Source organism: Plecotus auritus (assembly GCF_963455305.1).
Source record: "Plecotus auritus genome assembly, chromosome: 12".
Classification (NCBI taxonomy): domain Eukaryota; kingdom Metazoa; phylum Chordata; class Mammalia; order Chiroptera; family Vespertilionidae; genus Plecotus; species Plecotus auritus.
The window spans coordinates 3317492-3329648 of record NC_137778.1 but is presented as its reverse complement, the minus strand read 5'-3'; the positions used below and the strand labels follow the sequence as shown (position 1 = coordinate 3329648).

Genomic DNA, 12157 nt, shown 5'->3' with positions numbered 1-12157 from the left:
AGGGGCAGCGGTTCCTTCCCGGCGCCCCCCCTTCTCCAGCCGCTTTCCTGACCCCTGCCCGCCCCCCAGCACTGATGGTGCTTCCTCCCCATGTCAGCCAGAGGCCCTGGCTTAGCCTGATGAGCCGATGCCACCTGCCAAGTGACCCCTCCCACTGCCCGCTCACGGGCGCCCAGCACCCGGCAGCGCCTGGAGGAGGTTCGTTCGCACGCAGTACATTTCTGTTGAATGAATGAAAGAATAGGTGCACACACGAAGGCCCCCCATTATTTACCCAGCTCCGGCTACACCCCGTGTTCCAGGCCCCCCATTATTTACCCAGCTCCGGCTACACCCCGTGTTCCAGGCCCCCCATTATTTACCCAGCTTCCGTGTACACCCCGTGTTCCAGGCCCCCCATTATTTACCCAGCTTCTGTGTACACCCCGTGTTCCAGGCCCCCCATTATTTACCCAGCTTCTGTGTACACCCCGTGTTCCAGGCCCCCCATTATTTACCCAGCTTCTGTGTACACCCCGTGTTCCAGGCCCCACATTATTTACCCAGCTCCGGCTACACCCCGTGTTCCAGGCCCCCCATTATTTACCCAGCTCTGGCTACATCCCGTGTTCCAGGCCCCCCTATTATTTACCCAGCTCCGGCTACACCCCGTGTTCCAGGCCCCCCATTATTTACCCAGCTCCGGCTACACCCCATGTTCCAGGCCCCCCATTATTTACCCAGCTTCCGTGTACACCCCGTGTTCCAGGCCCCCCATTATTTACCCAGCTTCTGTGTACACCCCATGTTCCAGGCCCCCCATTATTTACCCAGCTTCTGTGTACACCCCGTGTTCCAGGCCCCCCATTATTTACCCAGCTTCCATGTACACCCCCTGTTCCAGGCCCCCCATTATTTACCCAGCTTCTGTGTACACCCCATGTTCCAGGCCCCCCATTATTTACCCAGCTTCCGTGTACACCCCGTGTTCCAGGCCCCCCATTATTTACCCAGCTTCCGTGTACACCCCGTGTTCCAGGCCCCCCATTATTTACCCAGCTTCCGTGTACACCCCGTGTTCCAGGCCCCCCATTATTTACCCAGTTTACACGTACACCCCGTGTTCTAGGCCCCCCATTATTTACCCAGTTTACGTGTACACCCCAGCTTCGGGGCCCCCACTATTTATCCAGCTTACATGTAAAACCCGGCTTTGGGGCCCCCCATTATTTATTCAGCTTACGTGTACACCCTGTGTTCCAGGCCCCCATTATTTACCCAGCTTCTGTGTACACCCCGTGTTCCAGGCCCCCCATTATTTACCCAGTTTACATGTACACCCCGTGTTCCAGGCCCCCCATTATTTATCCAGTTTCCGTGTACACCCCAGCTTCAGGGCCCGCATTATTTACCCAGTTTACACGTACACCCCGTGTTCTAGGCCCCCCATTATTTACCCAGTTTACATGTACACCCCAGCTTCGGGGCCCCCACTATTTATCCAGCTTACATGTAAAACCCGGCTTTGGGGCCCCCCATTATTTATTCAGCTTACGTGTACACCCTGTGTTCCAGGCCCCCATTATTTACCCAGCTTCTGTGTACACCCCGTGTTCCAGGCCCCCCATTATTTACCCAGCTCCGGCTACACCCCATGTTCCAGGCCCCCCATTATTTACCCAGCTTCCGTGTACACCCCGTGTTCCAGGCCCCCCATTATTTACCCAGTTTACATGTACACCCCGTGTTCCAGGCCCCCCATTATTTACCCAGTTTCCGTGTACACCCCAGCTTCAGGGCCCGCATTATTTACCCAGTTTACACGTACACCCCGTGTTCTAGGCCCCCCATTATTTACCCAGTTTACGTGTACACCCCAGCTTCGGGGCCCCCACTATTTATCCAGCTTACATGTAAAACCCGGCTTTGGGGCCCCCCATTATTTATTCAGCTTATGTGTACACCCTGTGTTCCGGGCCCCCCATTATTTACCCAGCTTACATGTACACCTCAGCTTCGGGGCCCCCCATTATTTATCCAGCTTACATGTACACCCCAGCCTCAGGGCCCCCCATTATTTATCCAGCTTACGTGTACACCCCGTGCTCCAGGCCCCCCATTATTTATCCAGCTTACGTGTACACCCCGGCCTCGGGGCTCCCTATTAGTTACCCAGCTTACATGTACACCCCGTGCTCAGGGCCCTGGCCTGGCCGTGAGCTCCCCTTCCAGCCTCATCACCCGCAGGTTCCCTGCACCTCAGACACTCCCGGGAGGGCCACCTCCAGCCCACACGGCTGCCCACGCGGTGCCCATCTCTGCCTGTCAGCATCCCAGCTGTGCCCAGGCTGCCTCGCACCCCACCCCGTGCACAGGTCTCTCCCTGCGAGGTCCATGCTCCCAGCAGGGCCTGGGCTCTGCCCTGCTTGCTAGCCAGCCCTTCCCCCCTCTGCTCTCCCTGACGTGACTGTGGACACAGAGGACTCGAACCCAACCCTCTGCCGGTTCGGTGAATTACGATGAGCTCGTGTGAGTGAACACGCAGGGCCTGTTTGCGGTGGGCAGGATTCACACGTCATGGCGACTCCTCTGAAGGCCCGAGTCAATGACCTGTCCACCCTGCTTCCCCCGCCCCAAGCCCTGCCCTGCCCAGCGGTTCCCAGCAGCTGCTGGCTCTGCTGCTGCTTGGGCCCCTCCCACAGCCTCGCCCGCGGGTGGCTGGCCTTCCCCGGAGAGCCTGGCAGTGCGGCTGGCCGGCCTCGGGCGGTGGCCAGTCTCACCCAAGTGCTGTTTACTCTGAAATAAACACGGTCTTTTCTGATTGGTCAGAAAAGCAACTTGGAAAATCTGCGGTCCGTTTGTGATTTAAAAAATTGACCTTTCGTATATTTTGTTAGTTCTTTGCTTCATTCAACAATGCTGTCAACAATGGCAAAGTCAGTGGATTTCGATGTGGATTTTGGTGTGGATTTTGATGGTGTAGATTTCAGTGTGGATTTCGGTGTGGATTTTGGTGTGGATTTGGTTTGGTTCTCATGAGGGTGGAGCTTGTGTCTGCGCATCTGTGCTCACCTCCTGCAGGCCTCTTCTGTTTCCTTGGTGACGGTCCAGGCAAGGGGAGCAGAGGGCCAGATTCTGGGGGTCCCATTGCGTGTGCCAGGATAAGACCACAGGGTGGGGAGCAAGTAGGCCTGGGAGTCAGAGCGCGGGAAGAAGCCGCCTCGTGCCACAGCCATTGGAGATGAGCAGAGCAGAGAGCCTCTTCCCCGGTGCTCGCTCCAGGCAGCTCCTGCCTCACGTGAGGTTCAAGGTCCTCTCCTCCATGGCCCTTCCCGTGGTCCCTGTGCCCTCCTGTCCCAGCACCTGTCACAGGTACGTCACTACCATGGTCAGTTTCAGCCTCGGATCTTATTTGTGGCCTGGCACGTGTTGACACTTGATGGATGTTTGTTGAAAGAATAATGTTTGGCGCCACTTCTGCAGATGCCCAAGGCCCTCTCCCAGTCCTCCTGATGCTCTGAGGTGCCCTCTGCCCACGTGGGGCCAGGCTCTGCCAGTGTGTTCTTGGTCCCGACCGGCTGGCGCATCTCTGCTCTGGAAGGACTCTGAACGTTCAAGTGCCTCAGCTCTGGCTCGGGTGGAAAGGGATGGGGACCCACTGATCAACTCCACGGCGACCGTGTGGGCACCTTCCCCGTGAGCACTGCTGTGGCCGCGGGTGCATGAAGGTCGTGACCCGCTGTCCACAGGAGGAGCTGCAATCGCAGGGAGGTGACACACGCCCTGGCTCTGAGATGGGGGCGTGGCCTCCAGCAGGCAGCTGGCTGAGTGGCTCAGCCCGAGGAAGCTGGGGACAGCTACAAAGAGGAGGTGGCATTTGGGCATGTCTTGAAGAAAAATGAGATTACAAGTGAAAGGACTGGTACCGACACCCCTGGCCCCAGTGTGGGTCTGTTCCTTGCTTGGGTCTCAAAGCACATTATCAGTTGGTAAGACCACTGTCTCCTGCTGAGTTTATTTTAACCCAGAAACCAAATGGGAATGAGATGGTTGCTGGTTCTCCTACAATCAAAGTTAGTCCAGCAACAGCCTTCCTCGGCGGGTGGCCAGGCACTCCTTCCCAATGCGTGGTTTCCCGCCGATGGTTTGTAGCCTCTGGTGTTTAGGGCTCTGCTGCCTGAGGGAACACTGCTGGGCGCTGGTCAGGCACCGACAGCCACTCAGACAACCCTCAGGTGATGTGCTCAGTTAACCACTCTGTGGTCTCCCTTCAGTTGCTTCTGTGTACAATGGGCAGCGCTGGCTTTCCAAGGCAGAGTCCCAGGAACCAGCCTCAGAGAGCCTGATGTGCAACACCAACAGCATCGCTCCCAGAGCGGCTCTGCGGCAGCCGCTGCTCTGAGCATGCTCCATGGGACATCTCAGAATCTGCGCCCCAAGTCTGTGACCCGGGCTGTTATTATGCCCATTTTACAGATGAGGAAGCTGAGGCTCAGTGAATTGGAGCATATTGAATAGGCACAGAATTTCAATTGGGTATTTCCAGCTGTCAAGTAGACCCGACTTTCTGGCCCCTGACCCAGGCATTCTCACCCCAGGGCCCCCAGCTGCTCACTGGGTGTGAGTCAGAACCAGGGAAGTTGGCTAGGAGCCTCATCTCTCAGCAATGGAACCAGGCATCACCTGTGGGCGTTCTGAAAGGTTCTTTGGCTTTGGCCCCACCCTGGAGGTCTGGTTGGCCCTGGGCACCTGCACAGGTGATGCCTGGTCCCCATGAGGAAGCGCAATATTAGTGAAATAGTCCTGAAGATATAATCCTACATATGGCGCTTTGATTTTCACATATTTAAGGGAAAAAAATGACAAAACACATAGAAATCGACATATAATTCAAAGACCACGGTACAACCTTTGTCTTTTTTTTTTTTTTTTTACTTCAGCAAACAAAAAATGTCAAATGACGTGAAAAGTGGCAAGTCTTCCGACAATAAATAATAAATTACTTTATAATTTTTTTTGCAATGCAAGAGCAAACAAAAAAAAAGTTTCCTTTTTCTTTTCCTCTTTATTTCCAGAGAGAGAAAGAGAGAGAGAGAAACAGTCATTTAACCGATAACTATACACATCCTTGGGCGGAAAGTCCTTGGACAGACAGGAGAGGCAAACACAATCCCGAGACTTGTGGCAAAATAGAGGTGCCTGTTGCAGTGCTTTATAAGTCGGTTTTTAAATCTGAATTCAAAAACCTTTAAAGTCGCTTCAGACTTCTTGATAGAGGATGGATCTCAGAAAAAGAGGAGGTGGGGGAGAAGGGGCCAGAGGAAAAAAGGGACTTGCTAAGAAACCCAGGCTTTCCATTAACCCCTTGTTAAGTCAGCTGGAAAGCCCTCGGCCAGCGCCACCTCCTGAAAGGGCCTTTCAGCCGCTCTCCTCCTCCTGCTCCTGCGGCTCCTGCCTGGCAAGCCGGCGGCCAGCATAGAAACAGCTCCATTCAGAACAGGGCGGACTAGGAAACCCTACATCTGCTGCTCTCTAGATGGGCAGTGACATGAAAGCGCTTTTTCTTTTTTTTTTTTTGAGATCCTTGAATATAAATCCTCTACGTTTTAAAAACGTCTTTTTGTTTCTCAGTCCTCCTAAGGTCATTGGACAGCGTGTGTTGGGTTCGGGTTTTGCTTTGCTGTTTGTTTTCATTCTAGTAAAATCCCATGATTGTCTTCACAGTGTTGCTACCATATTACCTTGTCATTAAAACAGACTTCGTGCATTTCATGGAGCATTCATTTCCTCAATTCATTTTCCACGGACTGGGTGGTTAAATACTTTTGTTTTGGAGTTCAGCGGGATCGGCTCCCACTGTCTCCAACAGGGGAAAATGCATCTGCCAGAATGCTCCTCAGGCCTCGATGGGGCTGGCCACCATGCTGTTGGGGGTGTCCGGGAGCTGCGAGGACATGGAGGCCGCTTCGCTGCCGGTGGAGTTAGAGCCCGGTCCTCCTCGGAGAAACTGACCAGTTGCTGAAAAGCAGGCTGATCTATGTCACTCTGCAAGGCGAAGTCACTCAGTACTTTCCACGGGGGCTGGTAACTCTGCACCGCCACCGGGTTGGCCTGCAAGCCACCGTCGTGCCTCTCGGGACTGGCGGCCACCAGGGGGGTTCCTGTCATCCCCTGGATGTTCGTCTTGTCATTGGGCTGCTGCTGCTGCAGCTGCTTCATCACGATGCTGCGCTTCTTGTCCTTGCAGCGCTTGTTCCGGAACCAGACCCGGATCAGGTGGGGGCTCAGGCCCGTCATCTCCACGAGCTGCTCCTCCTTCATGAGCGCGTCGGGCTGCGGGTTGGTGGCGTAGCAGGTCCGCAGGGTGCGCAGCTGCTTCTCGTTCAGCACCGTCCGCACGCGGGTCGTCTTCTCCGGCTGCTTGTGCACGTGGGGCCGCAGGGCCGGCTGCCGCGCGGAGATGGGCTCGGCTGCCATCTGCAGCGGGGCGCTGGGTGCAGGGGGCTGAGCAGGTCGCCGGCGCCCAGGCTGGCCCTCTCCACCACGTCGTGGTCCGCGCGGCAGAAGAGCCGGTCCTCGCGCAGCGCGAACCCGTCCCGGGGATGAGCTGGCGGCTGCAGGCCACGCGGCGGAAGCACTCGATGTGGTACACCTTGGCACGGGCGCGCATCACGAAGTCGTTTTTGCTGAAGCCGATGCCGCACTTGGCGCATTTGATCCCCTACAACCTGATATAATCTCTCTTACAGTAGGTTTTCCCATCCCTAACAAAGCACGTACAGCTCTCATCCAAATACTGATTACACTCCGCGCATTTCACACATGCCGCATGCCATTCCAGATCCGGAGAAACCCGCAGAATATACTGATCGTGAATTTGATTGCCGCAACCAACACAGAGGGAAATCAGACATTTTTTTTGGTGGATCGCCCATGTCTCCCATATCGGTAAGAGGGAGTGGTGTCCACAGTGAAATGGTGGTGGCACAGTTGGTGCACAGCCCACAGAGAGGATGCTGGAGCTGTGGGCAAGGGGGAGACAGTGGCCCGGGGGCTGCCGGGTCCAATTGGAGGTGGTGGAGCAGGCCGAGCGGAGGCGCTGCGGCGGTGGCGGACTCCCAGATCACTTTAAACATTAACAATCCTGGTGAGCATCCGAGTGATGTTAAACCCAGGTGCCGACAGAAGGCGAGTGACGTGGGCTGGTGACGTCAGGCTGCTGCTGACCTGACGTGGGTGACAAGCACTTCCCGGCTTCTCCTGGGCGCACGGGAACTGCCAGCCTCGCTGCTCTGGTGCTTTGGGGCCGGTGTGACGTCACGTGACGTCTGGGTGCTGTGAGCACAGCCTGCAAGGCCGCACCGTCCAGCTGAGGCCCAGAGGCCCCTAAGTGCCGCGGGCGGGGCATCTGGAACAGGGATGCGGCCAAGGGAGAAGCCAGGTCCTGCGTGGGACTGAGTGGGACTCGGGAGATTTCGTGCGCTGCTCCACGCACATGTCCATTGCTTATTTCTGGAACCCTCCCTTTAATATTTCTGGGCCTCAGTGGCCCTGGGTACAGTCCCCGGGAAGTGGAACTGGACCAGGAGGGGGGCTGCTGTACTTAGTTTTAATCTTTTATGTATATTTGGAGTCCATCTCAATCCTTTTGAAAACAAGATGAGCTTGATTAGCAATAAATAAGAATCATAGCAACAGCCGTTGCTATGGGCCGGTCCAGCACTCCCAGGAGGGTAAAGCGGGGCCTGCGGGAGGAGCAGGTGCGGGAGGACACCGGGCGGTCAGGACGGGGGCGGAGAACTGGGCAGAGGGAGCAGGGCCCCGGCAGGTGCAGACGAGCAGGGAGGGCCACGGCCACAGAAATCTTCCCTTCAGAGGACTTCACACAAACCCACCATGCATCCCCTTTTCCTCATAACACCAGACGCGGCATCCACCGTGGGAAGTCTTCAGGGAGCATGGCTTACTCAGCGTGACAGTCGTCTTTCTTTTTCTGAATGAAGAGAGACAAGCCTGTCTGTTTCCACCTGAAGTTCACCCCCACATTCCCAGGGGCCTCGACAGGCACCCGTCCGCCTACTCTCCCGCCAGGTGAAGGAGCCTCCCCGACTCCGGCTGGGAGCACCTGGGACGTGCGGACCTCCAGGGAGCAGGAGCCAGAGCTCAGGGCACCTGCGGCAGAAAGTGACATCAGCATCGCGGGCAGAAGTGGCTCCTGCAGAGACACGGGCTCATCACAGGGGCTCCTGCCCTCCCTTCCCCGCGGGCAGTCAGGACCAGAGGTGCTTTTGAGTTTCCCTGTGTGCTGCCGGGGGAGAGATGGGCTCACTGTGCCAATGGCAATTATTTCATCTCGCTCCAAAAATGAAAGAATTCGCTGCAGCTGCCTCTGAGCAGGAGCGCTGAGAGTGCACTCAGCGGCTCGTCGCCCCCGCATCCAGGAAGAGGCTTCAAAGAACCGGCTGAAACACGAATTGAGCAACTTTCTAGAAAAATCAGCCTCTGTGAATCACAGCCAGTGGGGTTCCTGTGTAAACACCGGTGCCTTGTACCCACATGCTCGAGGTCGCAGGGGCCCAGGGGGGGAGTGCTGAGCTTTAGGAAGCATATTCAGACACGGCCCACTGTAATCCTCAGAGCCACACTCCCAGCCAGGTGGTCATGTGAGCCCAGTTTACAAAGAGACTGAGGCGCAGGGCCAGGCAGCTGGGTAAGTGGCAGAACTGAAGCCCAAAGTCAGTCTAACTACTTAAGTCCTGGGCTTTATTTTAGAACTTCTCCTTTCAGAGAGAGAGAGCCCCAGACCCCCAAATAAGTGTCTGTTGCTTAAGTACAGCTCCACACCCCGTGTAAGTACAGTTCCACACTCCATGTAATACAGCTCCACACCCCGTGTAAGGACAGTTCTATACCCCGTGTAAGGACAGCTCCACACCCCGTGTAAGTACAGTTCCACACTCCATGTAATACAGCTCCACACCCCGTGTAAGGACAGTTCTATACCCCGTGTAAGGACAGCTCCACACCCCGTGAGCCTTAGCCTCCCCTTCAGGAAAACCTATGTGGTTATCAGCGCAGAGCAGCCTTCCTTCTCTCCCACTGTTACTTTTCTCTTCCTGCTCCCGCTTCTCTCTGACAGGCTTTCATTGTCTCCCTCCTGAAACTACAAACATCCTGCAGGCCCTTTGAACCAGCTCCATGACCCCGGAGAGCTCAGTGGGCCAGGGAGTGGCTGGCAGGAACAGTGGCCGCTGCCAGTGCTGCCCGAGGCCCCATTGAGAAGAGGGACCAAAAGTGGTCATGTTGGCATGGACCAGGCAGAGGGTTGGGGTTAGCAAGGGTTCCGATTGTGCCTAACGATTAAAGAAAGGAAACGAGCAAAGGAAGCGAGAATGTGTGCGAGGGAGTGATTGCAACATGTGATCGTGGGCTTGGAACCTGGTCAGGAGCAGTGAAGACAGCACGGTGGCAACGGAAGTGGTGATTGAATCGACCGGCTATGTATCCCAGTGCTATAGGAGCATTGAAGTTGGGGTGTCAGAGGGGCCCCAGAGCTATAAGAGCATTGAAGTTGGGGTGTCAGAGGGGCCCCAGAGCTATAGGAGCATTGAACTTGGGGTGTCAGAGAGGCCCCAGAGCTATAGGAACATTGAACTTGGAGTGTCAGAGAGGCCCCAGAGCTATAGGAACATTGAACTTGGGGTGTCAGAGAGGCCCCAGTGCTATAGGAACATTGAACTTGGGGTGTCAGAGAGGCCCCAGTGCTATAGGAGCATTGAACTTGGGGTGTCAGAGGGGTCCCAGTGCTATAGGAGCATTGAACTTGGAGTGGCAGAGGGGTCCCAGTGCTATAGGAGCATTGAACTTGGGGTGTCAGAGAGGCCCCAGTGCTATAGGTGCATTGAACTTGGGGTGTCAGAGGGGCCCCAGTGCTATAGGAGCATTGAACTTGGAGTGGCAGAGGGGCCCCAGTGCTATAGGAGCATTGAACTTGGGTGTCAGAGAGGCCCCAGAGCTATAAGAGCATTCAAGTTGGGGTGTCAGAGGGGCCCCAGAGCTATAGGAGCATTGAACTTGGAGTGGCAGAGGGGTCCCAGTGCTATAGGAGCATTGAACTTGAGGTGTCAGAGAGGCCCCAGTGCAATAAAAGCATTGAACTTGGGGTGTCAGAGAGGCCCCAGTGCTATAGGTGCATTGAATTTGGGGTGTCAGAGAGGCCCCAGTGCAATAAAAGCATTGAACTTGGGATGTCAGAGAGGCCCCAGTGCTACAGGAGCATTGAACTTGGGGTGTCAGAGGGGCCCCAGTGCTACAGGAGCATTGAACTTGGGTGTCAGAGAGGCCCCAGTGCTATAGGAGCATTGAAGTTGGGGTTTCAGAGGGGCCCCAGAGCTATAGGAGCATTGAACTTGGAGTGTCAGAGGGGTCCCAGTGCTATAGGAGTATTGAACTTGGGGTGTCAGAGAGGCCCCAGTGCTATAGGTGCATTGAACTTGGGGTGTCAGAGGGGCCCCAGTGCAATAGGAGCATTGAACTTGGGGTGCCAGGGGTATGAGCTTGAACCCGGAGGTGGGGAGTAGAGGACAGGACTGGAAATGGAAGGTGCGGGTGGCGTTGGTGTAATGATAGGACCCGGGGTCTGACTGGGAGAGTGGACATCACAGGGGATGAAGGACAGCTCGCTGAGGTGAGGAATTCAAAGCACCAGGACTTGGAAAGCTTATCTCCATGGAGACTGACGTCACCAAGAACCATGGCAGAAGTGGCACTGGAGAGTGAGCCCAGACCTAGGACCATCACAGACACAGTGGCGTGCTCTGGTCGGGTAGTGGGGGACATGGCCTATCAACGGGACACTCACACCTGGAGGCTTTTGGGAGGAGGGAGGCCAATGGTGTTTAAGGGCACTGAGGAGCCAGGCACACCCACCCCCCAGAGGGATGAGAGGGGAGGAGCAGCCCGCAGTGGTGAGGACCCAGGGCATGAGGTGGGCCCCAGGGGACGCACCCCACAGCCCTTGGGCTCAGATGGCCCCGAGGAAGGGCTCCCTGGGGTGGGAGGGCTGGGGATGGGGCAGGAAAGTGTGCAGAGCTTTTGGGACTCCAAGGTTGGGGAGGCGGGGGGCATGAGCCTGGTGTTTCAGGTGGGGGAAGGATGGAAACAGGTCCCGATGGTCTCATGGCAGCCGCTGTGTTGGTGTGAGGATGCTGTGGGGTCCGGGGCCACAGTAACACTCCGAAAAGCAAGGATGAGGTGGCAGGGAGAGGGCATCTCATCAGAGCATTCAGGGTCCCCGGGGGCTGGGGCTCAGAGGGAGGCTGTTATATAGAACTTATTTACCTGGTGCCAAGAATAGTCTAAGCACATCCATCTTTCAAGCCTCATAACAACTGCAGGGTGTGATTGTGTGTTATTGTCACCACTCTTGGAGGAGAAACATGGAGGTGAAGTACCGTTCCCAAGGCCACGTAGGCAGTGAGTGGCGGAGCCCAGATCTGGCCGGAGAGCATCTGCCCGCGGCCCCTGCTCTTGACCACAAGCTGCAATAGCCGACACTCTCCCACGCTGACTGGGCGCCACCTCTGCACCATTTCCCCGGGACTGCGTTCATCATTCCCCTTCCCGCACCTGGCGGAATGCCAGGCAGTTAGGTGTCTGATAAATGTTGGAATGATGAATGATGCATGGATTGAATTAATAAGCAGATGAAAAGATAAACCCATCTGACCTTGGGGAAGGATTGAGGTTGGGCTACAGATGAAATAGTCTGTCATGCAAGTGATAAAAACTCGCTGGAAAGCGCACCAAGTACAGCAGGGCACAGAGAGCCCAGGACAGAGGAGCAGAGTCCGGACTAGACCTAGACCACAGAGGCTGACCACGTGGAGTGTGGGCATCAGAAGAGTCTGTGGAATGTGCTTCATTAACCGTGATGTGGGGGCACGAGTCCACACCCACACTGTCACCAGGACACAGCAGGTGATCAAAAACCAGAATACCGGACAATGAAATCCCACCAGTCTGGGAGTGAACATGCAACATGAATGTTTTTCATCTAATATGGAGAAGGCATTAATTTCTACATGGAATATAAAGCCCCCAAACATAAAAGACTAATAAATCTGGCCAACTTAAAAACAAGAATCTCAGCATGGCGAAAACTACAGGTAATAAAGAT

At 55.6% G+C, this 12157-nt stretch overlaps 1 pseudogene across 1 annotated transcript; it reads right to left on the bottom strand.

Moving 5' to 3' along the window:
- Nucleotides 1-5875: 5875 nt before the first annotated feature.
- Nucleotides 5876-6923, bottom strand: LOC308237419 (insulin gene enhancer protein ISL-1-like; annotated as a pseudogene). The gene has a single exon. The product of its transcript is annotated as an insulin gene enhancer protein ISL-1-like (transcript).
- Between the last annotated feature and the right edge of the window lie 5234 nt (nucleotides 6924-12157).